This window comes from Scyliorhinus torazame, chromosome 24, assembly GCF_047496885.1.
Source record: "Scyliorhinus torazame isolate Kashiwa2021f chromosome 24, sScyTor2.1, whole genome shotgun sequence".
NCBI lineage: Eukaryota > Metazoa > Chordata > Chondrichthyes > Carcharhiniformes > Scyliorhinidae > Scyliorhinus > Scyliorhinus torazame.
In genome coordinates, this window is record NC_092730.1 from 48128845 (window position 1) to 48152534 (window position 23690).

At 46.9% G+C, this 23690-nt stretch overlaps 3 non-coding genes across 3 annotated transcripts; 1 reads left to right on the top strand and 2 right to left on the bottom strand.

Moving 5' to 3' along the window:
* Positions 1 to 6279: 6279 nt before the first annotated feature.
* On the top strand, positions 6280 to 6351 carry trnag-ucc (transfer RNA glycine (anticodon UCC)). Its single transcript has one exon. It is a non-coding gene; the product is annotated as a tRNA-Gly (tRNA).
* Positions 6352 to 7623: 1272 nt separating this feature from the next.
* Positions 7624 to 7713, bottom strand: trnas-gcu (transfer RNA serine (anticodon GCU)). The gene has a single exon. It is a non-coding gene; the product is annotated as a tRNA-Ser (tRNA).
* A 2020-nt stretch (positions 7714 to 9733) lies between these two features.
* On the bottom strand, positions 9734 to 9815 carry trnas-gcu (transfer RNA serine (anticodon GCU)). The gene has a single exon. It is a non-coding gene; the product is annotated as a tRNA-Ser (tRNA).
* Between the last annotated feature and the right edge of the window lie 13875 nt (positions 9816 to 23690).

Consider the following 23690-nt stretch of genomic DNA (forward strand, 5'->3'; position numbering starts at 1 on the left):
AATCTCTCTCCACAGCTGCTTCAGGTGCAGCTTTCACAGAACTGACAGATGACTGCCTCTCAGCAAGTAGGGTGGGGGCAGCTTCAGCAAGTCATACACTAAGCTAAACACTGCACCTTTAACTGAGAAGCAGCAGAATTTGACTTCCCACTTCCCTTTCCTGATTTCCTCACTCACCAAATTACCAAGTTTCAATTCTCATTCTGGATGTGTCTCACTCACTCAGGATGTGTCTCCTTGAACTGGGCAAAATCAGATGTGCTTTTCCTATTTATCAACTCCAGCCAGAGTCCGGTATCTGAGTGCCATCCTTCTCCAAGCCGCTGGAGGTTAAGGAGCTTCTCATTGATACATTGATCCGTTTGCTGCAAACAACAAAGTCCGAGCTGCCCCCTACCTGTTCCTCACACGAAGGTGTTGAGAGTCTAAAATCTGAGCGGCGTGAAGGATCCAATTAGACAGTTGCATCCTGGCGACTGGGATCTCTCTCCACAGCTGCCTCTGGTGCTACTTTCACAGGCAAGTAGCCGAAGAAGCCCTTCAGTGTCCACACAGGATGAGGTACATCCAGGAAAGGCGGCAGAAGAGGATTCTGGGAGACGTCAACTGAGTCACCTCGGCAATCCAACCAGACAGGCTATTTAAATAATGAGAAGAGGAATTTTACACGGAGTCGTGGTATCAATATTAATTCCTCAAGCAGACTCACTGAGCAGGTCATCCAGTCATGAACTCGGCTTCTGCCTGTGGGGTCTTGCTGTGCGAATTTAAGTAGAAATCTCATGTCCTGAGGCCACCGCTTCCCCATTGAATGGGAGGTATTGGATCTTCTTTGGGCTGAACATTTTGCAGGAGAAACGTAACGTCGTGGAGGAAATGTTAATGCCTGAAGTTGGATTCGAACCCACGCCAACAGACGAGACTGCGATTTTAAAGCAGCGACTTCGACGGCTCCAACATCCTGACGCGTTGCGGCAAAGATATGCTCCGTGCACAAATCGATTTAAATTCTATCTTCATCGTCATTTCTTTTCAAACTTGATGTGATTTTCCTAATTTTGAACCCCAGCCAGAGTCCTGTATCTCAATGCCATCCTTCTCCAAGCCGCTGGGGGTTAAGCAGATTCTCCTTGCTGCATTGATCAGTTTGCTCTAATCAACAAGGACCGAACTCCCGCTCGACCTGTTCCTCACACGAAGATATTGAGAGACTAAGATCTGAGCGACGTGAAGTATCCAATTGGAGAGTTGCAACCCGGCGACTGGAATCTCTCTCCACAGCTGCTTCCGGTGCTGCTGTCACAGAGAAGTTGCCGAAGAACCCCTCCAGTGTCCAAACAGGAGGACGTTCATCCAGTAGAGGCGCCAGAAGAGTGTTCTGGGAGAAATCAACTTAGTCACCTCGACTGTACTGTGGGTAGCTGAAGAACAGGTGTCAAAGAACGGATCAGACTGAAAGCAAAACTTTGATACTAATAAAGAAAAAGGCAGATATGCTGCTGGCAAACAATGACTTGTTTCCGTTTGATGTGAGAGAGAATATAAATGGCAGATGATGGTTTCGATCCATGGGGTTATGGGCACAGCACGCTTCCGCTGCGCCACTCTGCTCGTGGTTGTGCTCTTTCGGGGTCGGACTTGAGGCAAAGTTTGAAGAAATCAGTGACAGCGTGATCGATGTTCCCGGAGAGGTGAAACTGCCGCCCGAAATTCATTCTATGACGGTGATTCCAGACACTCCCCACTTTCCCATCAGAACAACGTCACAGAAGAAATCACATCACCTTCACAGACAACCATTGCGCACGAAAGTAAATTATCTGACCTATGCTGACCAGAATCAGTGTGCTCAAACGTGTGTTCCTGTTGAAAGAATAAATGAGGAAGTGAATAGTTGAGTGGCTACCGCAGGGCAGTAATGTTGTAGCTCCTGGTTTAAGGAGCAGAGTGCCGCAGCGGAAGCGTGCTGGGTCATTACCCCGAGGTCGAGGAATCGAGGCAATTTTCTGCAATTTACATTCTCCCTAACACCAAAAGTAAACATAACGCACGCTCCTGTTTGCTGTGCACCAAATACCTGTCAGAATGTTTCTTGCAGTCTCATCCCGTTATTTGTCCCAGGAATGAATGAGACAAAAAGACACATTACAACATTGTAATGCTCACAAATATGGAACCACGGAGAAAACGTTTTAAAATCTCTGCCGGTCTGACAGCATCTGTAGGGTGACAAATGAGGTAACGCTTCGAGTCCAGGTGACGCTTTGTCAAAGCTGGACTGGAAACGTTATCCAGGAGAACGCCACAGAGGGGCAACATAGATATATAATGATATCCAGTAATCCCTCACAGGGGGCAATAAGGAAATAAAACGAGTTCCCATCTTCCTCTCTCGGACGGATGTGAACAATCCAACCAGCACAACTTTTAAAACAAGAGAAAACCAATTTTACTCGGAGCTCTGGAATCAATATTATTTCCTCAACTAGAGTCACTGAAGCAGATTATCGAGTAATTAACTGGGCTTTTGCCAGTGGCGTCTTGCTGTGCGTATTTAAGCAGGAATCTCCTGTCCTGCGACCGACGTTTATCCATTGAATGGGAGATATTGGATCTTCCTCAGGTTGAAAATCTAGCTGGAGAAATTTTACCTGCGGGGGGGGAAAAGTCAATATCAGGAGTAGGATTCGGACCCAAGCCTCCAGAAGAGACTGCTACCTGAATGCAGAGCCTTAGAACGCTCGGCCTTCATAGAACATAGAACGATACAGTGCAGTACAGGCCCTTCGGCCCACGATGTTGCACCGACATGGGAAGTCAAAAAACAAAAGCCATCTAACCTATACTATGCCATTATTATCCATATGCTTATCCAATAAGCTTTTAAATGCCCTCAATGTTGGTGAGTTCACTTCTGTTGCAGGTAGGGCATTCCACGGCCTCACCACTCTTTGCGTAAAGAACCTACCTCTGACCTCTGTCCTATATCTATTACCCCTCAGTTTAAGGCTATGTCCCCTCGTGCTAGCCATTCCCATCCGCGGGAGAAGGCTCTCACTGTCCACCCTATCTAACCCCCTGATCATTTTGTACGCCTCTATTAAGTCTCCTCTTAACCTTCTTCTCTCTAACGAAAACAACCTCAAGTCCATCAGCCTGTCCTCATAAGATTTTCCCTCCATACCAGGCAACATCCTGGTAAATCTCCTCTGCACCCGTTCCAAAGCTTCCACGTCCTTCCTATAATGAGGTGACCAGAACTGTATGCAATACTCCAAATGCGGCCGTACCAGAGTTTTGTACAGCTGCAACATGACCTCATGACTCCGGAACTCAATCCCTCTACCAATAAAGGCCAACATCCCATAGGCCTTCTTCACAACCCTATCAACCTGGGTGGCCACTTTCAGGGATCTATGTACATGGACACCGAGATCCCTCTGCTCATCCACACTTCCAAGAATTTTACCATTAGCCAAATATTCCGCATTCCTGTTATTCCTTCCAAAGTGAATCACACTTCTCTACATTAAACTCCATTTGCCACCTCTCAGCCCAGCTCTGCAGCTTATCTATGTCACTCTGTAACCTGTAACATCCTTCCGCACTGTCGACAACACCACCGACTTTAGTGTCGTCTGCAAATTTACTCACCCACCCTTCTGCGCCCTCCTCTAGGTCATTTATAAAAATGACAAACAGCAACGGCCCCAGAACAGATCCTTGTGGTACGCCACTTCTAACTGAACTCCATTCTGAACATTTCCCATCAACCACCACCATCTGGCTTCTTTCAGCTAGCTAATTTCTGATCCACATCTCTAAATCACCCTCAATCCCCAGCCTCCGTATTCTCTGCAATAGCCTACCGTGGGGAACCTTATCAAACACTTCCTGGCGCGTTGCCGTCGAAATGAAGATCCATGCATGAATAGATTTAAATTCTGTCTTCATCGTCATTTCATTTCAAACAAGATACGCTTTTCCTACTTTTGAACCCCAGCCTGAGTCCTGTATCTGAGTGCCATCCTTGTCCAAGCCGCTGGGGTTAAGCAGCTTCTCATTGCTGCATTCATCAGTTTGCTCTAATCAACAAGGACTGAATTCCCGCTCTGCCTGTTCCTCACACGAAGTTATTGAGAGTCTGAGATCTGAGCGACGTGAAGTATCCAATTGGAAAGTTGCATTATGGCGACTGGAATCTCTCCCCGCAGCTACTTCCGGCGCTGCTTTCACAGACAAGTAGCCGAAGAACCCCTCCAGTGTCCAAACAGGAGAACCTACAGCAAGTAGAGGCGGCAGAAGAGTGTTCCGGGAAAAGTCAACTGAGTCACCTCGACTGTACTGAAGGTAGCTGAAGAGCAGGTGTCAAAGAGCGGATCAGACTGAAAGCAAAACTTTGATACTAATAAAGAAAAAGGCAGATGTGCTGCTGACGAATTGCCACTTGTTTCCGTTTGGTGTGAGTGAGAATATAAATAGCAGAGGATGGTATTGATCCAACGACCTCTGGGCTATGGGCCTAGCATGCTCCCACGGCGCCACTCTGCTCGTCATTGACTCGCTTCGGGGTCGGACTTGAGGCAAAGTTTGATGAAATCAGTAACAGGTTGATCAATGTTCCCAGAGAGGTGAAACTGCCGCCCCGAACTTCCTTCTATGAAGGTGATTCCAGTCACTCCCCACTTTCCCATCAGAACAACATCACAGAAGAAATCACATCACATTCACAGAACAACCATTCAGCACGAAAGTAAAATATCTGAACTATGCTGACCAAAAGCAGTTGAGTCGGGTTCGATTCCCAGCCTTCGCAGTAATAGTTGTATTGGATGTTCTTGCGCCACATCGTTAGTTTCAAACTGAGGAAGACTGGCCAACAGCTTTGCACTCAGAATTTATGCGCCATTATCTAATTGAGATGCATAAGGTGTCAGAAGGTATGGATAAAGGAGTTGATGCTTCCTCTTGTGGGTCATTCTAAAACCAGAGGTCATGATCTGACTATAAGAGATCGCAAATTTAAAACCGATTTGAGGAAAAACTACGTGTCCCAAATGCTTTTGATTCTGTGGAATTCGCAACCCCACAGTGCGTTGGATGCAGGGAGAGTGAGTAATTGTAAGGAGGAGTTAGAGAGATTTTTATTGGTAAGCAGTTGAAGGTTTATGGAGAGCGTGCAGGACGGTGGTGTTGAGGCCTCGATGGGATTTGCTAAGATCACATGGAAGGTGTTAGACTCAGGAGGCTAAATTGCCTACTCCCGCTCCTAGGTCATGTATTCTTGGGAGAAGGTGTTCTGGCTGATATCATAATCGATCTCTTGGTCTGTAACATTCTAAGTAGCAGCTGAGGAACCTTTCAGCCATGATGGAATGACGGGCAGATTCGATGGGTCGACTGGCTTAATTTTGCTTCTACACCTGATGAACTTATCTTTTTGGCGCGACTTCATGCCTTTCAAACTGAAGGAAAGAAATCGTTTCCAACACAGAATTTATGCGCTATTAGGGCGGGGAGTGAATAAAGTCAATTCCTCGTCATTTTGTAATGTGGTTTGAATATGGAAAGTGTTCGAGTATTCACCACCTCCAAGCCCTGAAACAAAAGCTAAAAATCACAGCATTTTTACTTCACCCTCATGAAGTGGACCAGACAGAGACGCTACAGACACGTTACAGACGATGATGGGATACGGACCCACGAGCGCAGAGCACAAAGGGTTATGGTGCATCCCCTTAACCACGTGGTACAACTCCTTCACTTCATGGATCTTTAATATTTGATCTTCGCACAGACATGGAACCGAGGTACCCCTCCAATGTACAAATAGAAGGAATTTCATCTGGGAGAGGTGGCAGAACTTAATTATAGGAGAGGTCAACACGGAAACATCGACTTTCCTGTGTTCGGCCGAAGACGAACAGGTGTCAACGAGCGGTTAAGCACCAACACGTCTGTCTTCGTTTCTCCCTCCACTAACCCAACTCGATGCAAAAGGCCTGAAAAATTGGAATAGATTGACACATCAGTTATTGCAGATCCATCATGGAAAAAGTAGCCCCACTTCCGAGAAACACTAGATGAAAATTCGACGAGGATGGGATTCGAACCCATGTTTTCAGAGCACAATGGACCAGCAGTCCATCGCCTTAATCATTCGGCCACCACATTACAGGCACGCATCCGCTAATACGTTTAAATTCGGTTCGCATCCATGAACTGATGGAAATTATCTGCCTCGTTCTATTCAACCTGGTGTCCAAAATTTGAAATGGAGCGATGGTGGTACAGTGATGAGCACAGCTGCCTTCCAAACAGTTGATCTGGGTTCGATTCCCAGCTATGGCAGTAATAGTTGTATTGGATGTTTTTGCACGACATCGTGAGTTTCAAACTGAGGAGTGCTGGCGGACAGTTTTTCATTCAGAATTTATGCGCCATTATCTAATTGAGATGCATAAAATGTCAGAAGGTGTGGATAAAGTAGACGTGGAGTTGATGCTTCCTCTTGTGGGGCATTCTAAAGCCAGAGGTCATGATTTTAGAATAAGAGATCGCAAATTTAAAACCGATTTGAGGAAAAACTACGTGTCCCAAATGCTTTTGATTCTGTGGAATTCGCAACCCCACAGTGCGTTGGATGCAGGGAGAGTGAGTAAATGTAAGGAGGAGTTACAGAGATTTTTATTGGTCAGGAGTTGAAGGTTTATGGAGAGCGTGCAGGACGGTGGAGTTGAGGCCACGATGGGATCAGCTAAGATCACATGGAAGGTGTTAGACTCAGGAGGCTAAATTGCCTACTCCCGCTCCGAGGTCATGGATCCTTGGGACTGGGTGTTCTGGCTGGTATCATAATCGATCTCTTGGTCTGTAATATTCTAAGTAGCAGCTGAGGAACTTTTCAGCCATGATGGAATGGCGGGCAGATTCGATGGGTCGACTGGCTTAATTTTGCTTCTATACCTGATGAACTTATCTTTTTGGCGCGACTTCATGCCTTTCAAACTGAGGGAAAGAAATAGTTTCCAACACAGAATTTATGCGCTATTAGGGCGGGGAGTGAATAAAGTCAATTCCTCGTCATTTTTTAATGTGGTTTGAATATGGCAAGTGTTCGAGTATTCACCACCTCCAGCCCTTAATGAAAAGTTAAAAATCACAGCATTTTTACTTCACCCTCATGAAATAGGCCAAACAGAGACGCAACACACACGTTCCAGAAGATGATGGGATGCGGACCCACGAGCGCAGAGCACCAAGGGTTATTGTGTATCCCTTAACCTCGTGATACTCCTTCACTTCATGGAACTTTAATATTTGATCTTCTCGCATACAAGGAACCGAGGCACCCCTCCAATGCACAAACAGAAGGAATTCCACCTGGGAGAGGTGGGAGAACTTAATTATAGCTGATGTCAACACGGAAACATCGACTATACTGTGTTCGGCCGAAGAAGAACTGGTGTCAACCGGCGGTGAAGCCCCAACACGTCTGCCTCCGTTCGTCCCTCCACTAACCCAACTCGATGCAATCTGGCCTGAAAACCTGGAATAGATTGTCACATCAGTGATTGCAGATCCATCTTGGATAAATGAGCGACACTTCAGAGAACCAGTGGATGAAAATTCCACGAGGATGAGATTCGAACCCACGCGCGCAAAGCACAATGGATCAGCAGTCCATCGCCGTAACCACTGGGCCACCACGTCCCACGCACTCAGCCGCAAATACGTCTAAATGCGGTTCGCATCCATGAACTGATGGAAATTATCTGCCTCATTCTATTCAACCTGGTGTCCAAAACTTAAAATGGAGCGATAGCGGTACAGTGTTGAGCATAGCTGCTTACCAAACAGTTGACCGGGGATCTGTTCCCGGCCATCGCAGTAATAGTTGTATTGGATGTTTTTGCGCCACATAGAACATAGAAAAATACAGCACAGAACAGGCCCTTCGGACGACGATGTTGTGCCGAACCTTTGTCCTAGATTCATTATAGATTATCATAGCATTTACAGTGCAGAAGGAGGCCATTCGGCCCATTGAGTCTGCACCGGCTCTTGGAAAGAACACCTCCACCCAACACTAAGGGCAATTTTGGACACGAAGGACAATTTATCGTGAGTTTCCAACTGAGGAACACTGGCCAACGGGTTTTCACTCAGAATTTATGCGCCATTATCTAATTGAGAAGGAAAAGATGTCAGAAGGTATGGATAAAGTGCGGAGCACAATGGATTAGCAGTTCATCGCCTTAACCACTCGGCCACCCCGTCCCGCAAGCTCGCACGTCTATACGTCTTCGTTCATTTTGCACCCATGAACTGATGGATTATATCTGCCTCGTTCTATTCATCCTGGTGTTCAATATTGAAAATGCAGCGATAGTGGCATAGTGGTGAGCATAGCTGCCTTCTCAGCAGTTGAACAGTGATCGATTTACCGCTATCGCAGTAATAGTTGTATCGGATGTATTTGCGTGACACCGTGAGTTTCAAACCGAGGAAGACTGGCCAACAGTTTTTCACTCAGAATCTATGCGCAATTATCTAATTGAGGGGTATAAGATGCCAAAAGGTATGGATAAGGGAGACGTGGAGTTAATGCTTCCTCTAGTGGGGCATTCTAAAACGCGAGGTCATAATCATAGAATAAGAGATCGCAAATTTAACAAAGATTTGAGGAAAAACTACTTCTCCCAAAGGCTTGTGATACTTGTGGAATTCGCAACCCCACAGTGCGTTGGATGCAGTGAGAGTGAGTAAATTTAAGGAGGAGTTAGAGAGATTTTTATTGGTAAGGCGTTTCAACTCCTTACCAATAAGGAGAGCGGGCAGGACGGTGGAGTTGCGGCCACGATGGGATCAGCCAAGATCACATGGAAGGTGTTAGGCTCAGGAGGCTAAATTGCCTATCTCCGCTCCGAGGTCATGTGTTCTCGGGAGGAGTTGCTCTGGCTGATTTCGCAATCGACCTCTTCACCTGTAACATTGTAGATAGCAGATGAGGAACATATCAGCGATGATAGAATGGCAGGGCAGACTCGAAAGGTCTAATGGCTTAATTCTGCTCCTATATTTTATGAACTTATCTTTTGCGCGAATTCGTGAGTTTCACACTGAGGGAAAGAAACGGTTTCCAACTCAGAATTTATGGGCAATTATGGTAGAGAGTGATTTAAGTAACTTCCTCATCGTTTTTTAATGTTGTTTCAATATGGAAAGCGTTCTACTATTCACCACCCGCCAAGCCCTTAAACAAAAGCTAACTATCACAGCATTTTTATTTTATCCTCATGAAGTTGACCACTTTACAGACGAGAATGGGATTGGAATCCACGTGCGCAGAACACAATGGATTATTGTGCATCACCTTAACCACGTGGTATACCTCCTTTACTTCATGGAAATTTAATATGCGATCTTCTCACAGACAAGTAGCCGAAGAACCCCTCCAGTGTACAAACAGGAGAAGGTTCATCCAGGAGAGGTGGCTGATGAGAATTCTGGGAGAAGTGAACCCGGTAACCTCGACTGTACTGTGGGTAACCGAAGAAAAACTGGTGGCATTGAGCGGTTAAACCACAAACACGCTTGCCTCCATTCGTCCCTCCTCTCACCCAACTCGATGCAATCCGGGATGACAACTTTGAATAGACTGTCACATCAGTGATTGCAGATCCATCTTTGAAAAATGAGTCCCACTTTCGAGAAACGGTGGATGAAAAATTGACGAGGATGGGATTCGAACCCACGCGTGTAGAGCACAATGGATTAGCAGTACATCGCCTTAACCACTCGGCCACCCCGTCCCGCGAGCTCGCACGTCTATACGTCCTAGTTCATTTTGCACCCATGAACTGATGGATTATATCTACCTCGTTCTATTCATCCTGGTGTTCAATATTGAAAATGCAGCGACAGTGGCATAGTGGTGAGCATCGCTGCCTTCTCAGCAGTTGAACAGTGATCGATTTACCTCCATCGCAGTAATAGTTGTATCGGATGTTTTTGCGCGACACCGTGAGTTTCAAACCGAGGAAGACTGGCCAACAGTTTCTCACTCAGAATCTATGCGGAATTATCTAATTGAGGGGTATAAGATGCCAAAAGGTATGGATAAGGTAGACGTGGAGTTGATGCTTCCTCTAGTGGGGCATTCTAAAACGAGAGGTCATAACCTTAGAATAAGAGATCGCAAATTTAATAAAGACTTGAGGAAAAACTACTTCTCCCAAAGACTTGTGATTCTGTGGAATTCGCGACCCCAGAGTGGGTTGGATGCAGGGAGAGTGAGTAAATTTAAGGAGGAGTTAGAGAGATTTTTAGTGGGAAGGAGCTTAAGGGTTATTGAGATCGGGTAGGACGGTGGAGTTGAGGCCAGGATGGGTTCAGCCAAGATCACATGGGAGGTGTTAGGCTCAGGAGTCTAAATTACCTACTCCCGCTCCGAGGTCATGTCTTCTCGGGAGGAGGTGCTTTGGCTGATATCGCAATCGACCTCTTCATCTGTAACATTATAGATAGCAGATAAGGAACATACCAGCGATGATAGAATGGCAGGGCAGACTCGAAAGTTCTAATGGCTTAATTCAGCTCCTATATTTAATGAACTTACCTTTTGCGCGAATTCGTGAGTTTCGAACTGAGGGAAAGAAACGGGTTCCGACTCAGCATGTATGCGCAATTAGGGCAGAGAGTGAATTAAGTAACTTCCTCATCGCTTTTGAATGTGGTTTCAATATGCAAGGTGTTCTACTATTCACCACCCGCCAAGCCCTTCAACAATTGCTACATATCACCGCATTTTTATTTTATCCTCATAAAGTTGACCACGTTACAGACGAGGGTGGGATTGGAATCCACGTGCAATGGATTATTGTGCATCACCTTAACCACGTGGTCCAGCTCCTTTACTTCGTGGAAATTTAATATGCGATCTTCTCACAGATAAGTAGCCGAAGGACCCCTCCAGTGTACAAACAGTAGAAGGTTCATCCAGGAGAGGTGGCTGAAGAGAATTATGGGAGAAGTGAATACGGTAACCTGGACTGCGCAGTGGGTAACCGAAGAAGAACTGGTGGCATTGAGCGGTTAAACCCCAAACACTGGCAGATACAATCACACAGTCACAAAAAGTGACATACGCTGACAGGTACTATGGCACACTCACAGTTAGTGAAATATAGTGATACGCATAATCACACATTCAGAGACAGTATCAGAAACAGATAGATGCAATCACACACTCAGACAGTAACAGATACTGACAGATACAATCACACACTCATAGACTGTAAGCAACGCTGACAGATACAATCACACACTCACAAATAGTATCAAACATTGATAGATACAATGACAACGCACAGACAGTGACACACGCTGATAGATCCAATCACACACTCACAGTCACAGACACTGACAGATACAACCACACACTTAGAGACAGCGACAGGCACTGAAAGATACAATCACACACTCACAGACACTGAAAGATGCAATCGCACTCTTACGGACAGTCACAGACACGGAAAGATGCAATTGCACACTCACGGACAGCCACAGACACTTATAGATGGAATGGCACACTTACAGACTGTAAAAGACACTGATAGATGCAATAGATCACCCACAGACTGTAACAGACGCTGATAGAGGCAATTACACACTCACAGACAGTAACAGACACTAGCAGGTCCAATAGTACACTCACTGATTGTAACAGGCACTGATAGATATAATCACAGACAGTAAGAGACACTGACAGATACAGTCGCACACACACAGTCAGTAACAAACACTGGCAGATATAATCACAACTCACAGACAGTAAGATACAGTGATCGATGCACTCACACACTCACAGACAGTAACATAAACCGACAGATTAAATGACACATTCGTCGGCAACACTGCACACTGATAGATGCAATCACACACTCAGACAGTAACAGACACAATCAGACACTCACAAACTGTAATAGACACTTATAGATACAACACAAACTCACAGACAGGAACAGACACTGATAGCTGCAATCGCGCCGCACAGACAGTAGCAGACACTTATTGATACTGTCTCACACTCACAGATAGAACGAGGCTGACAGATTCATCCACATACTCATATACCGAAACAAAGAATTGCAAGCCGTTCACACGGTAAATGACAGGCTCACAGATAGAATCAGGCACTCACAGACAGTAACAGAGGCTGGCATGCACAATCACACAATCACACACAGTAACAGACACTGACAGATACAATCACACACGCACAGAGAGAAACAGACTGGCAGCAACAGAGACTGACATATATAATCACACACAGACAGCAATAGAGACTGACAGATATAATAATCGAATAATAATCCACGTTTTTAGTACCACACAGGTTTCCATTAACACAGCCATGAAGTTACAATGAAAAATCACTAGTCGCTGCACTGCGGCGCCTGTTTCCTCCTCTAAGGGGGAGAGCTGACTGGTGTTGATTTAACCTGAGAACCGCTGCACTTCGGGAGAGGGGTGAGGTTGAGAAGGTGGCCCTTCCTGAACCAAATACCCAAGTTAGTCGCATTGGGGTAATATTAAGTAAATTGGCACCACTCAATGGTCCACTCACACACTGTGACCTCATTGGCTGGGGGCCGGATAAAGTTCTAGAAAGGCAGGGGGAGGGGTATAACAATCAAATCCCGGTCCCCCGAACAGCGAAGACTCCATTCAGCAGAGCCGGTAGGAAGCAGCGTGTGAGGCCCACCCTGGCAACGAAGTCCCCGAGGAAATCAAGGCTCAGAGAATGAGAGGAACAGACACAGTTTCTAATTCGGGAGACACAACAGATATTTTACAGACGACGATGGGAGCTGAAACCACGTGTACAGAGCAGAATGGATTATTGAGTATCGCTTTAACCACGTGGTACAAACATTTGATCACATCATGATGAACATCGCTCAGGCGCCTTAAGGATCAGGTCATGTGGAACTCAGGACAAATCTCATTTGTTATCCATAGAATCCCTCAAATTCCGAAGAAGGTCATTCGGCCCATTAAGTCTGCACCGACCCTCCGAAACAGCCCTCTGTCCAGAACCCCCCACCCCCACCCCAATCCCCCGCCCGCCCTATTCCCCTAACACCACGCATTGCCCATGGCCTATCCACCTAGCCTGCATAGCTTTAAAATGAGGTACGAATCCGCAGCACCCGGAAGATCCTCTTTCCGCAGAGACGGGGAGAATGTGGAAACTCCACACGGATAGCCACGCAAGGCCGGAATCCAACTATTACGAAACGCCAACTGACAGGCAGAATTGCTGTAACTCCACATGATTCGGACAAGTTGAGTGAGTGGGCAAATGAATGGCAGATGCAGTACAATTTGGATGAATGTTAGGTTCGCAACTTTGGTAGCAAAAACAAGAAGGTAGATTATTATGTGGATGGCAATAAATTAGGAAATGTGAATGTGCCACGAGACCTGGGTGTCCCTGTGCACCAGTCGCTGAAGATAAACGTGCAGGTGCAGCAGGCGGTAAAGAAGGCAAGTGGTACGTTGGCTTTCATCGCGAGAGCATTTCAGTGCAGGAGCAAGGATGTCTTGTTACAATTAGATAAGATGTGGAGATGCCTGCGTTGGACTGCAGTGAGCACAGCAAGATATCTTACAAGACCAGGTTAAAGTCCAACAGGTTTGTTTCAAATCACTAGCTTTCAGAGCATTGCTCCTTCCTCAGGTGAATGAAGAAGTAGGTTCCAGGAACATATATATCGACAACGTCAAAGATGCAAAACGATACTTAGAATGCATGCACTTGCAGGGGTGATCCCAGATTTAAGAGGAGTGTGAATTGCCCAAGCCAGGATAGATGGTAGGATGGTTTTGCAAACCCAGGCCAGATGGTGGGTGGGGGTGAATGTAATGTGACAAGGATCAAAGGTCCCGGTTGAGGCCGTAGCAATGAGTGTGGAACTTGGCTACACGTTTCTGCTCGGCCATTCTGCGTTGTCGCGCGACCTGAATGCTGCCTTGGAGAACGCTTACCCAAAGATCAGAGCCTGAATGCCCTTGACAGCTGAAGTGTTCCCCGACTGGAAGGGAACATTCCTGCCTGACGATTGTCGTGCCATGTCCGATCATCCGTTGTCCAAGCTTGTACATGGTCTCGCCAATATACCACGCTTCGGGACAAACTTTCCTGCAGCGTATGAGGTAGACAACATTGGTCAACTCGAACCAGTATGTACCACGTACCTGGTGGGTGGTGTTCTCATGTTTAATGGTGGTACCCATGTCGATGATCTGGCACATCTTGACGAGATTGGCATGGCAGAGTAGTGTGCTGGCGTGGTCGTTGTTCTGAAGCCTGGGTAGTTTGCTGCAAACAATGGTTTGTTTGAAGTTGCGCTGTTGTTTGAAGGCAAGTTGTGAAGGTGTGGGGATGACCTTGGAAAGATGTTCGTCTTCATCGATGACGTGTTGTAGGCTGGAAAGAAGATTTCGTAGTTTCTCCGCTCCAGGGAAGTACTGGACGACGAACGGTACTCTGTCGGTTGTGTCCAGTTTTTGTCATCTGAGGAGGTCCGTGCGGTCTTTTGCTGTGGTGCGTTGGAACTGTTGATCGATGAGTCGAACGCCATATTCTGTTCGTACGAAGGCATCTTTCAGCGTATCAACTCTCATTTTCTGCTTCACTCCATTGTTCTGGAGTGATGTTCCTCGGATGTCGGAAGAACCATCACCACGTGATACAGAAGGATCACATTTGAATTCAGAGCTGAAAACTGTGTGTGAATCACATTCTGTACACGAATCCTATTATTTATTTGTGATAAAGAAGTAGGTTTAGTGAAATTAAAGTCACAATAAATGGATTGAAGGGCGGGTTGTTCATGGACAGATTGCAGAATTTGACGAATATTTATTGTCAGAGATCTCAGAACAATTGATATTTGACGCGATTAAGGAGATTAACATTGAACGAAGCATGTCCTTATCTATGATTTATCATTATCTAATTTTGTGAAATTTGCTCTGACAGATGGCATTCAAAGTCCTGAAGTCATCAGGATTCGAAACTGCGGAGAGAAATCCCGATGGATTATGAATCCATCGCCTTAACCACTAGGCCAGGGTTGCGTCCCCTGACGTATGCAAACCGCACACACTGCTGGTGAAACCACATGTCAAAAATGTACTGCCGCATTTTGAATTCCGGTGCTGCATCTTAATGTATTTCGGCATTCTGATGGTTATGTAGATCTGTACTCTGCATTTAGAGTGAATCGTATTTAATCGGGGTGGGTTTTAATCAGCCTTTGTAGCCATCTGGGATGGCCACTTACCACGAGGGACAGAGAAACTCGCAAAGCCTAAAACGGACAAGGCAAGACTCAGCCAGTCACGGAGCTTGAGATGTATATTTGCAAGCAAGAAGTCCAGACGGTATCGAAACTCCGACCAATTAGCGTTTTGGTGGGGCCGATTAGCATTTGATGGCCCATTTTCACGTAAACAAAGGACTGGTACTCCAGAGACCGTACAGTCCCAGACATTTCGGCGCCACTCCCTTTTCAGGGGAAGCTAAAGCAATTCCGCTTGGCACACGTTCAGCCATCCAGATCCCCGCCCACCTATTGGTTAGGAATCGAACAGAGTGATCAGGGATCACCCAATTAGTGGGGTCCAAACTGAAGGACCGCCCAAAAGAGCGCGAAAACCCCCAAGTATAAGAAGAAGAGTTCGCCATGTGATCGACCTCTTTTCGACCTGGCGCCCTGGCAACGACCATCTCCACTCGCAGCAACACCAGAAGCAAGTCCAAGTTCAACGCTCGCTACCAGACGGATGAGCCTAGCTGAGCAGCACTTCCTTCTCCAGACTCGATAGATCCAGAATCAGACAGCGGCCACTGTTCCTCTGACCAAAGCCGGGTGCCTGAAGTTAATTACAGGTGTAGTTAACTAGTAGTGTTTATATTGCATGACTAATTGTGTGTAAATAAAGTATCCTTCACTTTGAATTAACTGACTCGGGTTTGGCTCTTTGATCAATAGTCGGTTGAACCTTGTGGTGGTATCATTTGATACCTGGCGACTCTGAGCATTAGAACATAGATATCAAAAGAAAGGAGGGCAAACTAACTGATTGCCATAATTGGAACAGAGCCACAGAAAAAGACAGGGGAATAAAAGGCAACAGTCACTGGCGACACCTGACGGGAATTGACCCAAACGTGACCGTGTCACTCCGAGAGAACCCACAAAAGTGTTTGAATTAGAAATCCAAATTTTCAAAGTAAAAGAAACCACAAGCGAAACCAATATCGATCAAACCTCCAAAATTCAGGAGTGTGTAATCTGCATGCGTACTAACTAATTGATATAAGGTAAACTCGATAGGTTTTCTTGCGTGAAACTCTCGGGAGTTGCGTAAACCGGAAAATAGCTTGAGCCTTACCCGTATTGGCATCACCGCTTTATTCCCCCTTGTTCCAAATTTCCGGTAGAGACAGAAGTAATTGTTGGGATTGCCATGAAGGCAATGGAATGCGCTATGCATCCACAGGCACCCGAGGGTGCAGCGAGCAACAGATCAGAACAGTGTCCCGTATGGGAAGAAGAGCTTAGGAGATACCTAAAGGGGAAAGGATGGCCCCAATGGTCGGAAATTTGCGCAAATGAGGCAAGTGTTCCTGGCAGCATAGGACAGACTTGGTGGGACAGCCTGACAGAGATCCACAAGAAAAGTTTAAGTAAGGTTCGTAAGCCGATGGCAATCGTGTCCTGTCTGGCAATTGCGTGTCACGGAGGAGGTCATGAGGGCACTCCGTAAGCAGCTTGAGGAGAAGGAGAGATGTAGATAGGGAGATATTAGTGCAAGCGAGAGATTAAATGTGCAGCTGCGGTACCAGCTAGCGGCGAAGGACAAGGAGATGGATGATGTCAAGAAGACACACCAATCCTGTCTCGCCCACCGTAGCAGCTTCCAAATTCACTATGATAAGGCCTACCAGGACACGCAACGCGATGTGATGGCAAGAGAAGAAACAGCGAACCAGTTAGAACAATTGAGGAAACAGTGCTATGATTTGTAAGCAGCCCTCCGAGCACTCCATAGTTCCACCACGGGACAGAGGCAGAGTTGGTGGGTCATGCCAAGTGCAGGCAGCAAATTGCAAAATTGCAATCCCTGCTATCTGTTCAAAATGGGTTCAGAGACACCTTTGGCCCACAGCTAGATGAGGAAGACGGCTCTGATTGGCAGGAACTCAGTGAAACGGCCCAACGGTACATGAGTGAGATCGAAAATCAAAATAGAGCCCCCCCCTCCCGCCCCCCCCCCCCCGGCTCCGAAAAGAAAAGCACCCGCACCACCGACTGCACAGGCAGCACCCAACACAATGAACCCCATCACCATGCAGCGCAGGGTCAGCACGGAAGACCAACCCGATTTTCTTTATACAACCCCATTAACCATCATCCAGTTAAGAGATGCCGACGATAAGATTGAGACTTTCCACCGCACATCAGACATACACCACCTTTTCGAGCTAGTGAAGCAACAGACACTAATGTACAGTTTAGATGAGAAGGAGGAGGTAACGCTCATAGTTATGTGCCTCGACCCGTCAGTTAGTTCAGCCCTTCCCAACTCACAAACGGTAGGAGGTGGTTGCCTCCAAGGCATGAAAACAGCCATTTTAGACGCCATTGACTATAATAGAGGAGATGCGTAGAAGGACTCAACCGGTGCAGACAGAAAAAGGGAGAGCATACAACAGCTTTTGCTGAACACCTTTGGATTCACTTTACTGCTGTATTTGGTGAGTTAGCCCGCGCCCGTTTATCAGCAGACGATACGGTCAAATGGACCCATACACTAGTATCCCATGCCACAGAAGCAGGACAGAAGATGTGCCAGTTACGACTCCTCAGACCCGGCACACAATGAAGTGTGGGGTCGGAAACGTTGATCTGATCGAGAGCTTGGGAACAATCTGTACAGAGAACGACAGAGCAGGAGAGAGTGGGCGCCACAATGAACCCAGTAAGGGCACACCAAGACCCCGCATGGGTAACTTAAGGTAGAAGAAGCACGCAGCATGCTAAAGCATAGGAATGTTATAATTGTGGACACGAAGGACATTATGCCCGAGAATGCAATACCGCCCGAAGCAGCAAAGGAATAAGCCCCCCCCGCCCCCCCCCCCGCCCAGAAACAATGCCAGACCCATCCACAGTGTTAGCACCCGACCAGATAATTCGGCCATGAATGGCACCGACTGACGGTCTTCGCGCTCCGCAACCTGGGTCCATGATACACTTTAGGATAACTCCGGAAAACCGGTAGTTGCATGCACCATCCGGGGACGCCCTGTAGAGTTCCTTTGGGATACAGGAGGGTCCTGAACCACGGTAAACTCCTCCACCATGTACCAAAGATAGATATGGCCCACTACGGACACCATTACCCTTCATCGCTTTACAGGTCAACTCCAGTGGATGTAAAGATTGGCAATATTAAAACAAAACACTTGATCATTTTTGTAGATTTACCCCAGACAACAGAACACACATCCTAGGCATAGATTTCATGAGTGCACCAACCTTTCATTGGACCCAGTCAACAGATGTATATGGGAAATGGCTAGAGCAGCGCGAGCCCCGCCAGGCTCACAGTAGTAGATTATGCCCATTGACTCAGCTCATTAGGAGAGTACTGGTTTGATGCACAAACCATTACCACAGGCAAAGCGGTTAGAGAGGTCTTGAAGAGACATAAAGCAGCGTTTGCCCAGCACAAGCACGACTGCGGCAAATTCCCAAGAGTGGTTAACATAACAGGTCCCAATCCTAAGCCCCAGAAACAGTATGGCTTCCCCCAGCAAGCCGAGGGAGAGATAGTCAAGGTAATTGCTTATTAAAGCTTATTAAATCAAGGAGTGATTCGACCAGTAGCATCGACGAACAATGCCCCGATTTGGCCAGTAAGAAAACCAGACGGTTCATGGCGACTGACCATCGACTACAGGGAATTGAACAAAGTGACTCCCCTAGCAGCCCCCACTGTTGCCACGAGCTCCGAGACCATGTTAAAACAGGGACTCCAGTCGAAAGTTTTCACGGTATTGGACATTAGCAATGGTTTTTGGTCCATACCACTGGACAAAGGTTGCCAGTATAAATTTGCGTTCACGTTCCAGGGACAGCAGTACACGTGGACGTGCCTTCCACAACTTCTCCTCCATTTTTCACAGACAATTGGCGAATGGCTTATCTAAATGTTCCCGCCCTGAATGACTTGTTCAGTATGTGGATGACTTGCTCCGACAGACGGACACCAAGGAAACGCACATCTTGCTTCTTTCAGAATTATTAGGACTACTCACAACAATTGAATGCAAAATTAACTCCAAGAAAGCCCAAATCCTCCATGGAAATTTCACAAATGTAGGTACGGTCATCACGCATGGGAAGAGTAAAATAGAATACAAACGCATAGATTCCATTCTAAATTTGCCTTTGCCCCAGAATGTTACAGCACTCCGGTCATTTTTAGGAGTGGTTGGATCTTGTAGAAACCCCATAGACGGATTCGCCGCGAAAGCAGCCCCACTTTCCGAGCTCAGAAAGAAACAGGCCCCATGGAAATGGCTTCCACAGCACAGGATGCCATGAATGTTTTAAATCGCGCCCTGAGCACAATCCCCGCCTTGCAAGCCCCAGATCCACACTCCCCATATGCGATAGAGGTAGCGACCACCGACCGAACCCTTTTGGTCGTACTCCTGCAGGAAAGGCACGATCGTTTCGGACCCATATCCTATGCCTCACGTGTTTTAGATGCAGTCGAGCAGGGATTTTCAGCCTGCGAAAGCTGTTAGCAGTTTTCTGGGCAGTACAGTGCTTCTCGTACATAACCGGACTCAACCCAGTAACCATTTTGACCGAGCATACCCCGACACAGCTTTTACTGGACGCAGACTAAAAGACGGCACAGTAAGCGACATTCAAACAGCACGATGGATCCTACTCGTACAAGGAAGCGACATTACGGTAAAACGGACAAAAACGCACATGTTTCTGGCCGACCATTTGCACGATGCAGGAACCCCACATGAGTGCGAGATCATAGCCCCCAAGCACAGTACAGGCCCCTTTGTTCCCAAATCGGTACCAAAAAAGACAGGCATCCGACGATAGACGAACACAGACAAAGCATTGAGAATCTATGTAGATGGCTCCTCCACAGTCCTTGATGGAAAAAGGATCACAGGATGTGGTATTTATGTCGAGGATGCGCAGGGACGCGCTTCAGAAGAAATTGCTTTAAAGTACCTGGGCACTTAGGTTCGCAGGCAGCCGAGTTAGCAGCCATCGCTTACATTGTCCAGCACCCCGATTCGTTCCCGACCCCAGCAGACATATATTCAGACAGTTTGCATGTCTGCAACAGCCTAACAGAATTCCTATCCCTGTGGGAGTCTAAAGGATTAATTTCCGCCAACGGAAAACCTCTACCCTCAGCCCCATTGATCAAATATATCCTTCAGAATGCGAGAGGCAGAAAATATGGTGCGGTAAAAGTAAGACGTCACCATCGTTCCTCCCCACCCGGCAACATGAAAGCTGATGCCCAAGCGAAGGCAGGCTCACGACATGGCCACTTTTGGCAACTTCCCGAGACTGCCCCAGTACACACAGTTCAGGTCTCACAGACCAACATCCAAGACTTAACCCAGGCCCAGAAGGAAGACGAGACATTGAAGGGAATTTTAAAAGGAAACTTCTCAGCTCCCTGCGAAAATGTTAGGAATTGTTTAACGATCCATGATGGAATCGTTTTAAAAGATGGCATTTCTGTAGTCCCCACCCAGGACAGGAACCAAATATTTTGTTATTTCCATGACGGATATGGACACCAAGGAATTGAATCCACCCTTGCCCACCTCAGACCTCTCTGCTGGTGGCCTGATTTTAAAACCGACGTATCCCATTACGTTGAAAATTGCTTGATTTGTGCACAGAACAGCCCGGATAGATATGCGAAAAAAGCCCAGCTACGACACACCCGCCCTGTGAATGGCCCGTGGACAAACCTTCAGCTAGATTATATTGGTTCCCTCCACCCCGCCCCCCACCCTGCAGAAATGGATACAAATATGTGTTGGTTGTAAGCGATACATTTACGAAATGTGTCGAAAATTTCCCCTCGAGAACAAATACAGCCAAGCCCACGGCAAAGATCCTAACCGAGCAAATTGTCACCAGATGGGGACTCCCCTGTAGTACTGTGTCGGACCAAGGTTCGTACTTTACAGGCAGGGTTATGAAAAACGTTATGCCCATTTTTGGTATAATGCATAAGTTCCACATTGCCTATCACCCGCAGTCCAGCGGCATTGTGGAACACACGAATCGAACACTAAAGGCAACACTTAAGAAAACGGTGCAGCAGCACAACACGACATGGCACACAGTTCTCCCATTCGCACTGATGTTTGTTCGGAACACAGTGTCGAGTTCAACAGGATATACCCTGAGAAAATCGCACGTCCACATATACTCTCATAACCGGACGACCCATGAAGTGTACCGAGTATTTATTTGGACTTGATTTGGCTAGCCCCGCAGTCCCCACCCTGACCCATGAGAAAGCAGTCCAGCACATGGTAGAAAATATTAAAGCAGCACAAGTCGCTGCAGCTGTTCGACTAGGTGCAAAATGAAAGCAGAGTAAAGCCTGCTTTGATAAGACAGTACACCCGACAGAGTATACAGTCGGACAGCAAGTAATGGTCACCTTATACAACCACAGCTCATTCCTCTCCCCTAAATTTGCAAGTCCCTATTCAACCTCGGACAAAGTAAGCCCCCCAGTTTATGAAATCACGTATCCGAACGGAAAATCAGGATGGTTCCATGCAAATCAGCTTAAGGTTTATGGAACCCAGTGCAGCCACTCGCACCACCTCTCGTCGGCGATGGCAGACAATGAAGACCCGCCCACTGACAACCCAATCCCCCCTCCCCCAGCAGCAGCAGCACGTCCACACACACAACCTTGACCGGGCGCCGAGAATCAAATTTCACCCTGACGCTTGATTCTGCTGACAGCGACAGCACAACTGAAGCCCATGAGAAAACCGAACAATGGACACACAGGCCAGACCCCAGTCTTTGCAGCCCCAGAAACACCGATCAGGATACATTGATCCCCTTCGTGACGATTTATTTGCCCACACCGGAAACTGACCCACCACCCGCCGATAGGGACAACCCCCTTGCCCAGACCGCCATATGGAACATGAAACACTGGCAAAGCGATCATTCCTGTCGTCTGACACGGAATGATGAAATGGACCCCACATCGGCAAACGCGGTGTTAGCACGGAAACTCTACACGCGAGTTTGGCACCTGGGAGATGCTGATGACTCCATGTCTGACTCCCACCATGGTAACCCCTTTGAAACCCTTTTCAGAATGGAACCTTGAGGTGTCCAGATGATGAGAGACAGGAACCGATTGAGATTTACGGTGTCCTATACTCTAATGGAACCTGCCCGCTTTTGTTCTTTACTTCGTTTTTAAATGTTGTATATTCTCTCTTGTACGATTTTGTGTCAGCCTCACGAATACTTTCCTGATACAGTAATAACTACTCTTCTGACGCCACATGGCAGTTAAGAAAACAAATTTCCAAATTCGTACCGCTCTTGGAAGGTCACTCAGGCAGTAGAGTAACGGCATTTATCGCCGCCCTGCCTGAGGACCCCTTATACATTTGGTCAGCCAAGATCGGGGAGTGGTGTAAAGGCACTGGTCACCACCCTACCCGGGGATTCCACCCATTCTTGCCCTGCCGCGGATCATACGCACTCCATTCAGAGAATTATTTTCGAATCTCTTTGCTGTTCTTTTTCACTCCTGTGGTTTAAAGAATGCATTTTGCCACAACTTTGCCCCTTTCAGGCAACCCTTCGGTTGTTATCCCTCACCTACTATTTACATGTCAGAATCACTTCGTTGGAAAAACGAGTTTGCAGAGGACGGAGAAATTGTTCGTCCACTCAGCCCATCAAACAACAGCTGCGAGACTGCTCGCACTGTGACAGAATTTGTTTTTCGGATGTCTTGTCTCCGCAAATAGTTGGTATACAAATAAAATGAGGGAGTCACATATGGTGACGATTCTAACGGGAAATTGACGTTAAGGAGAAACAGACAGACAAACGAGATGTTAAGCAACAAGATAATAACAGACATTTTGCTTGCTCCCCGAAGAAGATACGAAGATACCTACAGACGGAGAAAAGTCTGAACAAGATGAAGACGACCCTGATGATCTGCATCATGACCGTAGCTGGAACAATACAGTTGCGCGAGTTACCTACCTCTACCTCCCTCACCACAGAGGCCCCGAACACGACTACCCAACACAACAACCCCAGCCTGGACACGACATCACACATAGACCCAGCCACCGATACCCCCACATGGTGTGAGAATCTGATTAAATGGTACTCCCTGTCAAAAACAGTAGAAGCCTTACTAGTGATAGCCATATTCTTCAGAGTCACCCAGGCAATCAGATTGCGGAAATGGAGAAGGAGAGCCTCCCGCCCTCCAGTATACACAGTTAGAGTCCCTATCCTCGGACTCCAGCAAACCCCACA